The 15,046-nt window shown below is 45.8% G+C and overlaps 1 pseudogene; it reads right to left on the bottom strand.

Annotated features, from left to right (window-relative positions):
• Positions 1-3,688: 3,688 nt before the first annotated feature.
• Positions 3,689-4,021, bottom strand: LOC100750592 (annotated as a pseudogene).
• Positions 4,022-15,046: the final 11,025 nt, after the last annotated feature.

A 15,046-nucleotide genomic window follows, 5' to 3' on the forward strand; every position in this document is an offset into this window, starting at 1 on the left:
CTCTCTCTTTCCTCTTTCTTTTGGTGCTATGAAATGACATGTCACTGTGGTTTGGCACAGAATCTCCATTTTAAAATAACTTTTGGGGGGAATAGCTTTAGACTTACAAAGAAGTTGTAGATAGTAAGGAAAGCCCCTGTGTGTCTCATTCAGTTTCCATTTCTTCAAATGTCATCATCTGACCATGGCACTTTATCAAAAGTCTGAGCAGCTGCTTTATTATCACATGAGGGTGTACTCTTTCTCTCTCTCTCTCTCTCTCTCTCTCTCTCTCTCTCTCTCTCTCTCACACACACACACACACAGAATAAGAGAGAGATTCTTCCTTTTAAATTTTATTTATTTGTGTGTGGGGGGTATGAACCCAGGTACCTCTCATATACTAGGCAAGAGCTCTATCTAAAGAGCTATATCTTCTGTCTCACACAGTGATTTTCAATTTTTTTATTATGTGTGTGAGAGCATGTATGTCTTAGTTACCTTTCTACTCCCAAGACAAAGCATCATAACCAAGGTAACTTATAGAAGAAAGCATTTAATTTGGGACTCACAGTTCCAGAGGGTCAGAGTCCATGACCATCATGGTAGGAAGCATGACAGCAGGCAGGCATGGTGTTGGAGAAGTAGCTGAGAGCTTCCATCTGATCCACAAGCATGAGGCAGAAAGAGAGTGACAGAGAGAGACACAGAGACAGACACAGAATTAACTGAGAGTTAACTGGGAATGGTATGGTCTTTTAAAACCTCAAAGCCCACCCTCCAGTGACACACCTCCTTCAGCAAGGCTACTCATCCCAATTCTTCCTAAACAGTTCACCAACTGGGAACCAAGCATTCTAATATATGAGCATATGGGGGCTATTCTCACTCAAACCGTCGAGTGTGTTTGAGAATATTAGTATGCATGTACCACACTGAGGGTGGCAATCAGAGGGTGTTCACTGTGGGTTAGAGAACAACTTTGTGGCTTCAATTCTCTCTTTTCACCTTTTGTGGGTCCCAGGGATTGATTTCAGGTTGTTAGGCTTGTGTGGCCAAAGATTTGTCCCCCGAGCATCCTCAAAGGGTCTCACGTGATGCTCTTCCCATGCGCTACAGAGATACTGATCTAGAGGCTAGAAACTTTCCCAGAGAAATACGTCTCAGGTGTTACTTGAAAAGACAAGTGTGAATGAATACAGCAAAGAGGGTGGGGCCAGGCAGATGGAACAAACTGTGTCAAAGCCTGGAGGCAATAAAGACACTTGAGGATAATCATAATAGCAATAATAGTAATTTATTGACACTTACCATATGCCGAGCATTGGTAAGCACTTTAGAATGTTATTTCACTTAATTTTTCACAACAAGTCTATAAAGCAAGAGATGTTATCATTTCCGTTTTCCAGATGGGGCAACTGAGAGTTGAAAGAAATAAATTGTCCAAGGTCACCCAACCAATTTAAAAATGGCAGAGGCAGGATTTGAACTGAGCCCCCTTCCCCCACCCCAACACAGACACACTCACTCCTAATTCCTTTTCTCCCACCAGTTCCAGGCAAGTTTAATCACTTACTTATAGGAAGAAGCAAAGCATTAGATACACAGCTTTCCCGGCCCGAGTCTATTCTACCTCTGGCCTTCCTAAACCACCTTTCAGGGCACTGAGAGGTATTGCCATTCCAAACTGTTACTTACTGTTATTTTGTCTCTTGGATGGAATGATAGCTGAATGGATGAATGAATAAATAGAAATAAAAAGGACTGGTGGCAATAATTTGCAATTATCTACTCTTTCACATGTTTACCCGTTTGATGCCTTCCTCTCCCACTGAGCTTCCAACCCTCCAATGACAAGGATCCAGTCTGTTCACTGAATCTGATACCAATAGATGCTGAGTTTTCTGGGGGAGTTTTCGTGGTGCTGTGTCCTGGGCTCAGGACCTCGTGCATGACAGGCAAGCACTGTACAACTTAGCTACATCCCTAGCCCTTTCCATATTTTTTTAAATAACTGAAAATAAGAATTCCAGCATCTCTATGATGTCAAATGAATGGTTTTTATTTAATGTTTTGTGATGCTAAGAACTGAACCTGGGACCTTTATGCATTCTAGGCAACTGCTCTGCAACTGTACTGCCACAGACCTGATGTTTATTTTGAGGGAAAAGAAATGGATTGTTGGACATCATTTAGGATGTCAGTCATAGCTTTCTTTGTCTCTAGCCTCACTGGTCCACTTGTCATATCCCATAGAAAATGCTAGGGGATTTTATTCCATGGAAAGAGATACAGAAAATACATTGATCTATCTAACATAAGAACCATCTCTTGAGGTCTTTGAGATGGCTCAGTGGGTTAAGGCACTTGTCACCAAGTCTGGAGACCTGAGTGAGTTTAATCCCTAGGACCCACATGGTAGAAGAAGAGAACTGACTCATTCCTGCATGAACACTGTCCTCTGACCTCCACAGTCATGCTACACACACACACACACAGACACAGAGAGAGAGAGAGAGAGAGAGACACACACACACACAGACACAGAGAGAGAGAGAGAGAGACAGAGACAGAGACAGAGACACAGAGAGAGACAGAGACAGACTAGAAAAATAGAATATATTTCTTTAGGAATTTTAAGCTGCACACAGTGGCACACACCTTTAATTCCAGCACTTGAGAGGCAGAAGTAGGTGGATCTCTGAGTTCGAGGCCAGCCTGGTCTACAGATCAATTTCCAGGACAGCTAGGACTACACAGAGAAACCCTGGAGAGAGAGAGAGGAGACAGAGAGAGAGAGAGAGAGAGAGAGAGAGAGAGAGAGAGGAGAGAGAGAGAGAGAGAGAGGGAAAGAAAGAAAGGAAGGAAGGAAGGAAGGAAGGAAGGAAGGAAGGAAGGAAGAAAGAAAGAAAGAAAGTGAGAGAGAAAGAAGTTTTAAAGAAACATCTCTTTTGACTCTTGAGAAGTCCAGATCCAGAGACAGGTGGTCAGTCTCTGCTCAAGTCTCTGTCAACATGCCAGGTGTGATGGTGCATGCCTTCAATACCAGAACCTAGGAGGTAGAGGCAGGAGGTCTAAAAGTTCAATGATAAGGCTGGGGAGATGGCTCAATGAGTAAAATACTTGCTATGCAAGCATAAGGGCAGGAATTTGAATCCCCAGAACTCATGTAACACTGGGCAGGCATGGCAGTCTGCCTGTAATACCAGCACTTGGGAGGCAGAGACAGGGACCAATTCATGAGCTCTGGGTTCATTGAGAGACTCTGCCTTAATAAATAGACAGTGATCAAGGAAGGTACCTGCTACCAACGTTGGGCCTCTACATAGATGCATACATATGTGTACCTGCACACAGATATGCTTACATACATGTTCACACACACACACTAAGACTCAACATTCAAACACATAAAAATGTATGAGCAAGCCGGGTGTTGGTGGCTCACACCTTTAATCCCAGCACTTGGGAGGCAGAGGCAGGTGGATCTCTATGAGTTCGAGACCAGCCTGGTCTACAAGAGCTAGTTCCAGGACAGCCTCTAAAGCTACAGTCTTGAAAAACAAAAACAAACAAACAAACAAAAAATGTATGAGCTGTATGAGATTCTGTCTCAAAAAACATCAGGGGATGATGGGAGATAACGTGTCAGTAAAGTGTTTGCCTTGCAAGCATGAGACCTGAGTTTGTGGGTTTTTTTTTTTTTTTGAAACCAAAACATTTTATTTTTATGACTGACTGAAATCCTCAAGATGAACTGGATGCTGCAACAGCTGCCCTCTTGGGTTTAGGTGTTGTCCCTTTACGGAATACATGTCTGAATCTTCGACAGACAATTTTTAGGTGCTTCATCGGCCCAGTCCCGATAGTGCTTCGCTCTTAGCCTTGGCACTCCAGTTATACTTTCTCTTGCTCTTAGCAGGGTAGCCACATTTGCCACAGGTCGACTTCTGAAGGTGGTAGGCCTTAGAGCCACGGCGGCGGCACAACGTGTGCGTCTTATTGCGACATTTTCCAAAGGATGACGTTCCTTTCGTCATCTTGCTTCAGCTGCCGAGGCCAAAGAGACCGGAAGAGAGCCAGACCTGAGTTTGATTCCAAAATGCACATTAAACAATCCGGGCATGGTGACATGTAGTTATAATCCTAGATCTGGGAAGAGACAGACAGTAGGTTCCCTGAGGTTCAGTGGCCAGTTTAGCCTTTTCACCAAGCTCCTTGCCAAGGAGAGGTGCTGCTGTCTCAAGAAACCCAAAGTGGACAGCTCCTGAGGAATGACATCTGAGGTCGACCTCTAGCCTCTACTTGCACACACACAGATTATGAACAAGGTAAAACTGAACACATCTTCAGGAAGTCAACTGTATTCAAGGAGAGAAGGGGGTCAGTGACCTCTCTAGCACTTTTCCTATTTTGGGAGTTGGCTTCCTGCACAGCACCAGAGCTATCTGAAAGACCATGCCGCAGGTGAAGGCGTAATTGCTCCTTACTTTCCCCAGCTCCTCCAGTGTTAAATTAGCTTTATGTCAATACCACATCAGCAGCTGGGATGAATTATTGAAGCTCATTCACTGCAATGGGTCCAGGTTCCACGCGCTTTATGGGATGGAGGTGGATGTGAGCATATTATTTCTGTCTATCTTGTTGCGTCAGTACATTTTCAGTCTGTCACTTATATGAAGGGACTCAGGCCTGATTTGCAGATCATTCCAGCCTCTATGCACCATAAGATCAGTGGAGATGGCCATGGTGGGAGGGCTGAGCCCCTGGGTGGGACAGAGTAGGGGAATGCTAGTGCTCACAGGGATTCTTGCCACTCTGCACAAACATATACTGCCAGCACACATATGTGCATGTGTATATGCAGGTGCATATACCACCAATACACATATATGCATGTGTACATTCAGTGTTAAACTGCACTCGCCAGGGGCCCAGGGACAAAAAATATATAGAGGGTCAACATTTTAAAAGAATGACTTTCCAAAAGATTATAAATTTTAAAGCCTTCTTTCCTCCTTCACCTTCAACACCAATGCTTCTTCTGTAGAAGTTCTGGCTAGTTTGTGTTCTACACTTGGTCAGGATGGATGACCTGGGATGTGTGGTGTTGAGGACATGGAACCCAACTGTTGGAGGCTTCTATGTAGTGGGAAGAGTTGCCTCCTTTCTCTGCTCTCATCCATTCAGGAGCTGATGTGCTCCTGAATTTCAATGTATGTTTCTGCTGCATGGTCCAGATGCCAAAATTATTAACTATAGCTCTGCATATAGCCATGCATACCTGCACTGATGTTTACTGTCACAAAGAAACACCCACATGTCTGCTCACTCGCACACACACACCCCATTCCCAGAGATAGACCTCCTTAGCCACATGGTTTGGCTGGAAATCCAATGAGAAAGTCTCCTGAGTTTATCAGCAGGTCACATGCCTTCACAGATGGCATCATTAAATATTTATTCTTTCGGGAGTTCCCAGTTGAGAACCAAATACCTCTGGTCAAGGCAACACACCATGAAGTTATCATCTACCATTCTGGCAGGAATTCCCTTCTGCCAAGGGAACTTCCTTCTCCTTGTCTGGCTGATTCTTAATCATTCTTCAAGTCTGGTCCTGTTTGTACCTCACTTTCAGGGGAGGACAAGTTTTCCCATCATCAACCCTCATTACTCCCTATCATTTTCCTTGGATGAAGCTATTATGTTTGTAATTAAATAAATGCTTGTGTGGTTTAATTTGCTATAGGTGTTATTCATGTGCCTATATAGGTTAGGGGCTGTCTTGCTTTTTATGCTGTACCCTCAGTGCTGGCATAATGCTTGCTAAAGAGTAGATCTTCAGTAAACGTAGATGAAGTTGGAGGGTTTGGGGAAAGGAGAACAGAGAAAGAGATAGGGCACATAAAGGTCAGAGATTATGGTTCTAAATTCTGCTGATCTTCCGACTCTTAATATCACATCCTCCTTCCCTCAGTACCAGGATGTCATCTTCCTCCATGTGGCATGTTAAAAGCCCATTGGAACCACAGGGGACTGAGCTAGGCATAAAAAGGAAGACTATTAAGAGGGAGGAAACAGGTTCCAAGGAGTATCTTCACCTGGCCTGGATCCCCATTACCCCGGAAAGTGCCTGAGCATGTACAAATGAAGACTGTCCCTTTCCTGTTGTTTCCTGGTTATTAATACAAAGGACATCTATTCCTGAGAACACATGTACTGTTAATTGTTGCAAAAATACTAACAGATACTATCTATCAAGAGTTCAGTATATACCAGGCACTATTTTGCATCTATCACATATCATCACCCCAGGCAACCTTTTTTTTTTTTAACCACCTTGTGAGATAAGTACACAATTACTCCCATTTTATAGCTGGAAGAATAAGCCCAGAAGGAAGGTAGAATTGTTCTAAGGTCACACAACTAAGAAATGACAGAGTAGTTATAGCAGAGCTGTGAGACCAGTCTTTTAAACCCAGGATATGCTGTCCATCCCAAAGCTCTTTAGGAGACCAGGGAGCCAGGCCACCCCATGTCCTTACATTTTTATATTCACTCAACAGACACACAAGGATAATGTTTAATGGACTTGTGATATATTTGGAACACCGGCAGATACCACTGTTTCCTTACAACCCTCAGGACCTGTCTCCTGACTCCTGGACTCAGGAGAGGAGAGATGCCCAAACATCTGTTATTTCAGAAGGAAGCAGATACCAACAGTGGGGAAGCATCAATTCCTTGATGTTTTCCAGCAAAACTTTCCTAGACTCCTCGCCATCCTGCTTGAGATGAGTCTTTGAAAACACTCCAAATGTTTTTCTTTTACATGTCTCAGGGGAATTCTAGGCCTTGTTCCCGAATGATGGTCATAAGGTAGATGGCAGGTGGACTGCATGGAGCCACACACACACAGATGCAAACCAGATAGTGTTAAGAGAAGCTGCCATTGTTACCGGGGCGGGGGGGGGGGGACGCGCTGTGCTCAAGGCCCTGGATTATTACGTTTAGATAACTCCTGGGAAGCAAGAACATTATAGCCTTAACTTTGAGGCCATAATCTTGTTGGCTCCTTTCTCTCCCCAGTGTACTTTAGCTTTGCTCTTCCGGCAATTCTCAGAGCCTGGTTTCCTTAGCTCCAAATTAGAGCCGGGACTGGTTTGAGATGATTGTGGTTCCAAACTTGTGCTGCTGAAACTTGGTCTGTCTCATCCTTTCACCCTGTCCCAACCTCGAATTACCCACTTAGTGATGGACAGTCCAATGGCAGGTGGCAGGTGGCCCAGTTCCCTCTTCCTTCTCTGTATATGTGCATGTGTTCATGCGTGTATGCGAGCACAGCTGGAGATTAAGCCTAGAGCCTAGAGCAAGTACTATAACATTGAATTCTTTCTACTTTTTATTTGAGACTGGCCTTGAACTCACTTAGGCAAGCTTGAACCTCACAGTCCTCCTGCTTAAGCCTCCTCAGTAGCTGGATCACAGAGCTACTGTGCTCTGCTCCTGCTTTCTTCTAGCAAGAAGTCTAGAGATCTGGTCTGTGTCTCTGATCCCTTAACATTGGGGCACTTAAGTCATCAGATGGCAGGAAGAAGGAAGAAGCCTTTCTGTTATCTCTGGCTTTCTGTTTTCACAACATGTCACTTATTTGTGTGTGCACATGTGCAGGTCAGAGGACAACTTGCAGGAGTCCTTCTCTCCTTTCATCATGTGAGCTCTGGAAATCAAACTCAGACCATCCAAACACTTTTTTTTCACTGAGCCATTTCCCCAGGTCTTCGATGATAAGTAGAACTTAGAGACGTGAAATCCTCTTGTAAGAGCCATTTCAGCTTGCAGATCTAGCTCTTCTGGTGCAGCTTCTGGGAGTCCACTCCACAAGTCCTTTCAATTATTTTGGAATCACTAATTCCCCAAATTAACTCCCTCCAGTTTAAAATACCTAGAATGGTTTCTGTTTTCTATGCTGAACTGAACCTTCATATAGTTATAAAGTGAAACAAACTGAAACAAAACAAATAAAAGCCAGTGTTGAAGAAAAGACTTTTTTGTTTTGTTTTGTTTTTCCAGACAGGGTTTCTCTGTGGCTTTAGAGGCTGTCCTGGAAGTAGCTCTTGTAGACCAGGCTGGTCTCAAACTCAGAAATCTGCCTGCCTCTGCCTCCAGAGTGCTGGGACTAAAGGCATGCGCCACCACTGCCTGGCAAGATAAGACATTTTTTAATCCATTGCTTGAGTCAAAGGCTCAGATTGCTATAACAAAAGACAGAGTGACAGAAGAAAACTAGATACAGTTATTTAGTGTTTTGTCTGATACCTGAGCCTTCATAAGGAGATGAAGACCCAAAGAAACAGGGAAACCTGTTAATAAAAATTAAATTTAGATAATTTAAATATACATTGTTACTAGGGCTGGCCATGTAGCTCAGTGAAACTGTCCTTAACACAAACAAGCTGTGGCCTGCAAAACCAAAAACAGTTGCCATAAATCAGCTTCTCTTATTAGTAAAATATAAGCTTTTTCACTCAGAGGATACAAGGACATCTGAACTCCTCAAATTATATGTACTAAATGTGTGCAATTTGGGCCAGCAAAATAGTTCAGTGGGTAAAGGTGCCTGCCGCCAAATCTGATTATCTGAGTTCAATTTCCAGAACCCACATGGTAGCAGAGAAGAACTGACTCCCCCAAGTGGTCCTCTGACTTCCACATGTGTACTGTGGTGCATGTACACACACACACACACACACACACACACACACACACACACACACACGAACACACACACACACACACACACACACACACACACACACACACACACACGAACACATACAGAAGGGGGGAGAGAAAGAGAGAGAGAGAGGAACAGAGTAATTCTAAGCTGGGCATGAATCACATGCCTTTAATACCACCATTCAGAAGGCAGAAGCAGTCAGATCTCTAAGTTCAAGGCCAGCCTGGTCTACAGAGTACCAGGACAGCTAGGGCTACACAGAGGAACCCTGTCTTGAAAGAACCAACTAACTAACTGACTGACTGACTGACTAACTATCAGCATTTTAATCTCAGTTATATCTTAATAAAGATGACATCATATAGGGGCTGGAGAGGTGGCTCAGCAGTTGAGAGCACTGGCTGCTCTTCAAGAGGACCAGGTTCAATTCCTAGCCCCCACATGGAAGCTCACAACTGTCTTTAACTCCAAGTTCCAGGTGATTTGAGACCTTTACACCAATATACCAAAAATAAAGTTAAATAAATTATTTTTTAAAAGATGATTAATAAACAACAATATATTTTTAGAAGACAGAGGCAGAGACAGAGAGACAGATATCCAAAGAAATAGACATATTTCAGAGGTTTATGGCTCCTGTGGTGGTTTGAAAGAAAATGGTCCCCAAAGGGAGTGGCACTATCAGGAGGTGTGGCTTGTTGGAGTGGGTGTGACCTCATTGGAGGAAGTGTTTCACTGTGAAGGCAGACTTTGAGGTCTCATATATGCTCAAGCCACACCCAGTGTCTCAGTTCACCTCCTGTTGCCTGCAAGATGTAGAGCTCTCAGCTCCTTCTCCAGTAGCATGACACCATGTCCCACTACGATGACAATGGACTAAACCTCTGAAACTGTAAGTCACTTCAATAAAATGTTTTATAAGAGTTGCTGTGGTTGGTGGGTGATGGGGAGAGAAAGGGAAAGAGATGGAACTGGGGCTTGTTATTCTTTTGTTTAAATTAAAAATAAAGAAGAAGGTGCGCAAGATGAGACACAGGATTCGACATATTAGACATATTATTATAGGCCCGGCAGGGTAGGGAGACTAAGAGAGAAGAGGATAATGGTTAATGGCTGACCGCCATGGCCGGTCGCCATAGAGAGAGAGAAGAGAAGCAGAAGCAGACAGAGGAGAAGAGTAGAGAGTGTAGAGAGAGAAGTATAGAGTGTAGAGAGAGCATAAATGGGCAGGGATCTGTCTTTTAAAGGGGTCCTCTGTACCTGTGTGCAGACTTAGTTCCCATGGAACCCTAGGCTGACCAGGGTAGGGTACTGCCTGTTCTGCCAGGTAACAGGGGTAGGCCAGCATAATGCCTGAACCTTTCAGGGCTAGTATGTAAAATGAAAAAAAAATTAAATAAAAAAAGAAGAAAAGAGTTGTGGTTTTGGTGTCTCTTCACATCAGTAGAAATCCTATCTAAGCTCCTATAGGAGATAAGCAGACCAATAAGTTTCTAGTTCAGTCGTTAACATTTGGAAGTCTGTTATACGTTCAACATTCACTGTGGTACACATAGTACATTATAGACTCTCTCTCTCTCTCTCTCTCTCTCTCTCTCTCTCTCTCTCACACACACACACACACAAATCATGACTTAAGATTCTCTCTCTTCCTTTGAAAACTCCTTCCCTCCTCATCTTTTCACTCTGCTGGCCTCAGGAACATGAACAATGATGGAGAAGACAAAAGAGGCATGTATGTTAGAAGGATAGGAATCCAGGTGACAGCTGAATGTGGTGGCGCTCGCCTTTAAACCCAGCACTCAGGAGCAGGTGGGTCTCCAGAGTTCTAGACCAAACTGGTCTACATAGTGAGTTCCAGGACAACTAGGACTGCATAGAGAAGTCCTGTCTAAATGAAGGAAGGAAGGAAGGAAGGAAGGAAGGAAGGAAAGAAGGAAGGAAGAAAAAAGAAATCCAGGTGACAATCAGAGAAACAAAGCAGGAAGATCAGAATGGGGGTCATGATGGTGGAGCCGGAAGTAGACAGGCTACAATGGGAGTGAAGCTAAGCTGAAGTGAGGGAAGGAGGTGGATGAAAGAGTGTTTGAGGGGCATACAGGTCACTTAATGTCTGTTGCATACTGCCTGGAAAATAGAAGGCATTTTATAAACATTTACTGAACCAAAGAACAAACTCAAGGCGGTGCCGGAAACAGGGTAACAGCCTGGGGTATCCTACCAACATTTATGGAGTTTTACCATAAGCCAAACATTCTGCTGAACATTTTAAATCTTTGCCAACACTCCGAGATTGCACTGAATTGATGAAGAAACTGGGGTTCGGATAGTTGAAGTAACTCAATCGCATGGGCACTAAGGGACACAGACAAGTGTTGAATTTTTGCTTGTCTGACTCTTTTTAGTACACTGCATGAACTCCCCTCTGAGTCAAGGGTCAGTCTATGCCCCTCACTTCCCTTACTACCTTAAACACCCAAAAGCCTAGAGAGGACTCCAAAGGGTATGGTCCTGAAAAAAGGATTAAAAGGAGAGATGGGTGTTTCCCCCCACTGAGGAGGGACCATATTAAAGCCTCGTCTTCAACAACAGAAAGAAAAACAATTTGAAACTTAATCATCTCCCAGAATTATGATCCCTCCCCGCAGCAGGGAGCGCATTAGTAGAACTGAGAAATGATAATTCAGCAGCCCCCAACCCAGCAGGGATGGAAAGAGGAGGGGAGGGAGGAGAGAGGAGGAAAGCGGGCACAGGCAGAGAGAGATGGGGGAGGGGAGGCAAGGCCTGAGCTCCGAGGGTGGTTTTGTTGTTTGTTTGTTTGTTTTTTTCCTTCTCAGGTCTGAGACAGGGTTCGGAGGAGCAATCTCCTGACACTCAATTTTTCAATTCTGCTCAGATAAAGGAGCGTGTTACTCCTCAGATCAGTTCTGAGCACCGAGGGATCCCCACACTCAGAGTATTCAAGCCCACCTAGGACAGATGTAGCGTGCGATCTTAGCGTAGGCGAGGAAGACTTCCTGAGCTACCAGGACTGGCTCTGGGCGCCCTCCTCTAATGGCACCAAGGAGAATTAGCAGTCTATCAAATCTGAAGTGCTGGACAGCTCCCGACCCTGCACTGGTTTTCCCAAATGCAGAGAGGTGGGGCCAGACTCCGCCCGCCCCTTCTCTGACACCGCAGCAGTCCCCACCCTCAAGGGAAGCGCGAAGGCTGCTGGGAACTACTGGGGACCCAACTTGGGGTCATGAAAGGGTCCCTACTGAGATCTGGTGGAGACCTTGAGATTGAAGACCCCCCGGGGGGGGCGGGCAACTTCTCCAGACGCATTCCTTTCTTCTGAGTCGAGACTCCCCTCAGTCCCAATGCTACATCCCCCCCCCCCGGGGGGGACGACAATGGTGCCTTCAGCCCCCAGACATGAATGAGGCCATTGAGAGCTGCACGCCATGGGGTCAGCAGAGGCCATCGGGTCCCCCGGGGCTGCCCAGCCTTCTGATTCCAAAGTTGCTGGGCTAGGGAGGATGAGGAGCTGGTGGGGGAGAGGTGTCCTATGGTCCCTGTCTTAAAGACTAATGGGTCCAGGGAACAAAGTCATTCCCAATCAGGCAGTTTCTGGTAAACAAGGATCTTAAAAGGGTGAAGATGGGGGGGGGAGTGATCCCCTTTCTCTGTGCCAGGAGAAGGCAGCTCTGTGGCCCCTTCTCAGGAGGCAGCAAGACTAACTGCATGCAAGAAGAACCCAGCAGGCATTTTCTACCTCTTACCTCCCCTCCCCAAATCAGGTCCCACTCTGGACGGAGCAGATCCTCATGTTCTCTTAGTACCTATGTTCCTTCATCTGGGGCTGCCCTTGAGGCCTGGTCCCTCTTTCCTTCTGTCTCCCCTCCCACTCCTGCACTGTACAACCTACCAGGTTTCTATGGAAACAGGCTAGGAAGGCTCTGCCAGGAGGCCAAGGCCACTACTGCTCTTGAAGGGAGGGGAGAAAAGAAACTGAAAATGAAGATCAGGAGACAAGTTCTAGCTATTCCCAGAGGAATGTTGGGAGTGAGGTTTCCTCCAGGAGGAGTAGGGTATAGGAACAGTAACAGAATGATTGAAGGGTTCCCTCTCATTCCCCCAATTCCCAGTGTTCCCGACATTTAGACAAACTCCCTCACAGGGAACATTAGTGGGGGCTAAAGGAAGAGAGGCAGGTGACACCAAGTGTTCTGGTCCTTCCTTCCTTGCATCAGACTCTTCCTTTTAGAACATAACCATTCGAGACGACATCTCGGGGAAATAAGAAATAAGAGAAGAAATAAGAGTAGGGTTAGAGTATTTGGGGTGCTCAGGAGCCTCCCCTAGGAAGGCAATACTAGAGGTGGCCAGAGACCTAGGACTGTCAGGTTCTTTTATGACATCCTTTTCCACTCAGGCACCTTCACTGAGGAGTTGGGGGTGGGTGGGGTGGTATGGAGGATGGCAATTTTCTCACCTCAGTCCACCCCATCAGGTTTTGGGCTATAAATAGAGGGAAGTGGAGATGACCAAGCATGGGCTAGGAGTAAAGGAGGAGAGATAGTGGGTGAAGAAGGAGGAGTGGGTGGGTGTGGAAGTATTCCACTAGGGAAGGTATAGAGACTCTTAGATCGTACTTGCTGCTCATACACTAACCTCAGGAAAAGCTGTCACTTGACCAGCAAGTATGCTACAAGGTCCCTTGGGAAGCAAGCTCCCAGGTTATCAGAAGGCTCAGGAAGCTTCCCTAACGAAGAGAGGGAGTAGAAGGAATCTCCTGAGAACCCAGGATTCCCAGGATCTTACCCATCAATGTTTCTTTGGCCATAGCCCCCAGTATAGCCATCCTGGTGTTTGCTTATTTTGGTTATTTTTTGATCAGATATTTTGGCACTATGCACACTGCCTCTTGTTGCCATGGCAGCCGTGACAGGGGCTGAGGCACCGTGAGAAAAATACCAAAATTAATGAGTGAACGAAAGTGCAGCCGAGAGAAAAACAAGGTTAAAAAAAGAGTTAAAACAGTAATGAAAACAGGCTTCCGAGCTCCATAGCAGAGCAGCTGCCGAGGCCTCCCCAGAGCAGCAGCTCCAGCCTGACCTTAGGGTGCTGGCATCTCCCAGACCTCTAGATAGGACTCACCTGCCCTCCCCCACCTAGCCCATCACTGACCCAGCAATGGCCATTGGAGGACCATCCTAAGCCTATCAGCTCCCATCTCCAGTAGCATGATACCTCCCAGAACAGCATCTTGGGGAACAGCTCCTCATCTCCTAGACAACGGAGTCTTAGCTACAGCCCCCACACACAGTGGTCCAGCTATATTACCAAGAAATGGCGTCCTAGCTACACCCAAGCTTCAGAGCTTTAGCTGCAGGCGTAACAGCATCCCAGTGAGAGCCTTGCACACAAGAACAGCCCAGTCACAATCCTGGGCAATAGCATCTTAGCTATAGCCAATCCTCAAAATGCTGTCATCACAGCTATAGCTTCAGGACCAATAGCATGTCAGCTACAGTCCTATATACAACAGTAGCTCAGCTCTTATGCCAGGTAACAGCCTGCTTCTCAGGTACAGGCTCCTAGCAACAGCTTTTTATCTCCTAAGACCTACACAGTAGATGCAGCTACAGCCCTAACTACACCAAATCAACACAGAACAGCTTAGCTATACCCAGTCTCGGGTATACCAGCATTACACCTACTGCTTCCAGACCAATGGCTTTTCAGTTATAGCCCGCCTCCAACAAGCACACACACATAAACACACATTACTTCACAATGACTTCTTGGGTCATCTGATTATCTGGCTACAGCCTAGGCACACCAGCACCACAACAAATAGAGGCAACAGCCTTTTCTGTTAGTTTCAGATTCTCATGTATCCCAGCCTTCTTTGCTATAGCCCATCCCAGGTAAACACATATCAGCAAGCATCCCAGCCATTTTCCTACCTAGCATCACCCAGGCTCCATTCTCTGGACACAGTCCCAGATGGACTCTCAGTCACTGTCAGTTTGAGGAGCCTCCCCCAGCGCTTCACTTGCCAACTGGTCCTCCTCCCAGTTTGGTACAGGGCCAAGAGCCTGGCTTCTCTTCTTCAGACGCTACCCCCTCTGCTCCCCAACCATTCTCCTCGAAGTCTCATCTCTGCCTGCCTTCCCAGGGGAAAACAAGCCCCAGTACTCATACCTACAATGTCCCAACTCAGGTCCCCACAGACACAGTCTGGCAGCTGGAGTAGGAAGGGGAAGAAAGCAGGGGAGAATAATAAGCACACCCTACTATTGCTGCCTTGGCCCAGCTCTATTCCAACCACTTGGTGCA

Source organism: Cricetulus griseus, chromosome 2 (assembly GCF_003668045.3).
Source record: "Cricetulus griseus strain 17A/GY chromosome 2, alternate assembly CriGri-PICRH-1.0, whole genome shotgun sequence".
NCBI lineage: Eukaryota > Metazoa > Chordata > Mammalia > Rodentia > Cricetidae > Cricetulus > Cricetulus griseus.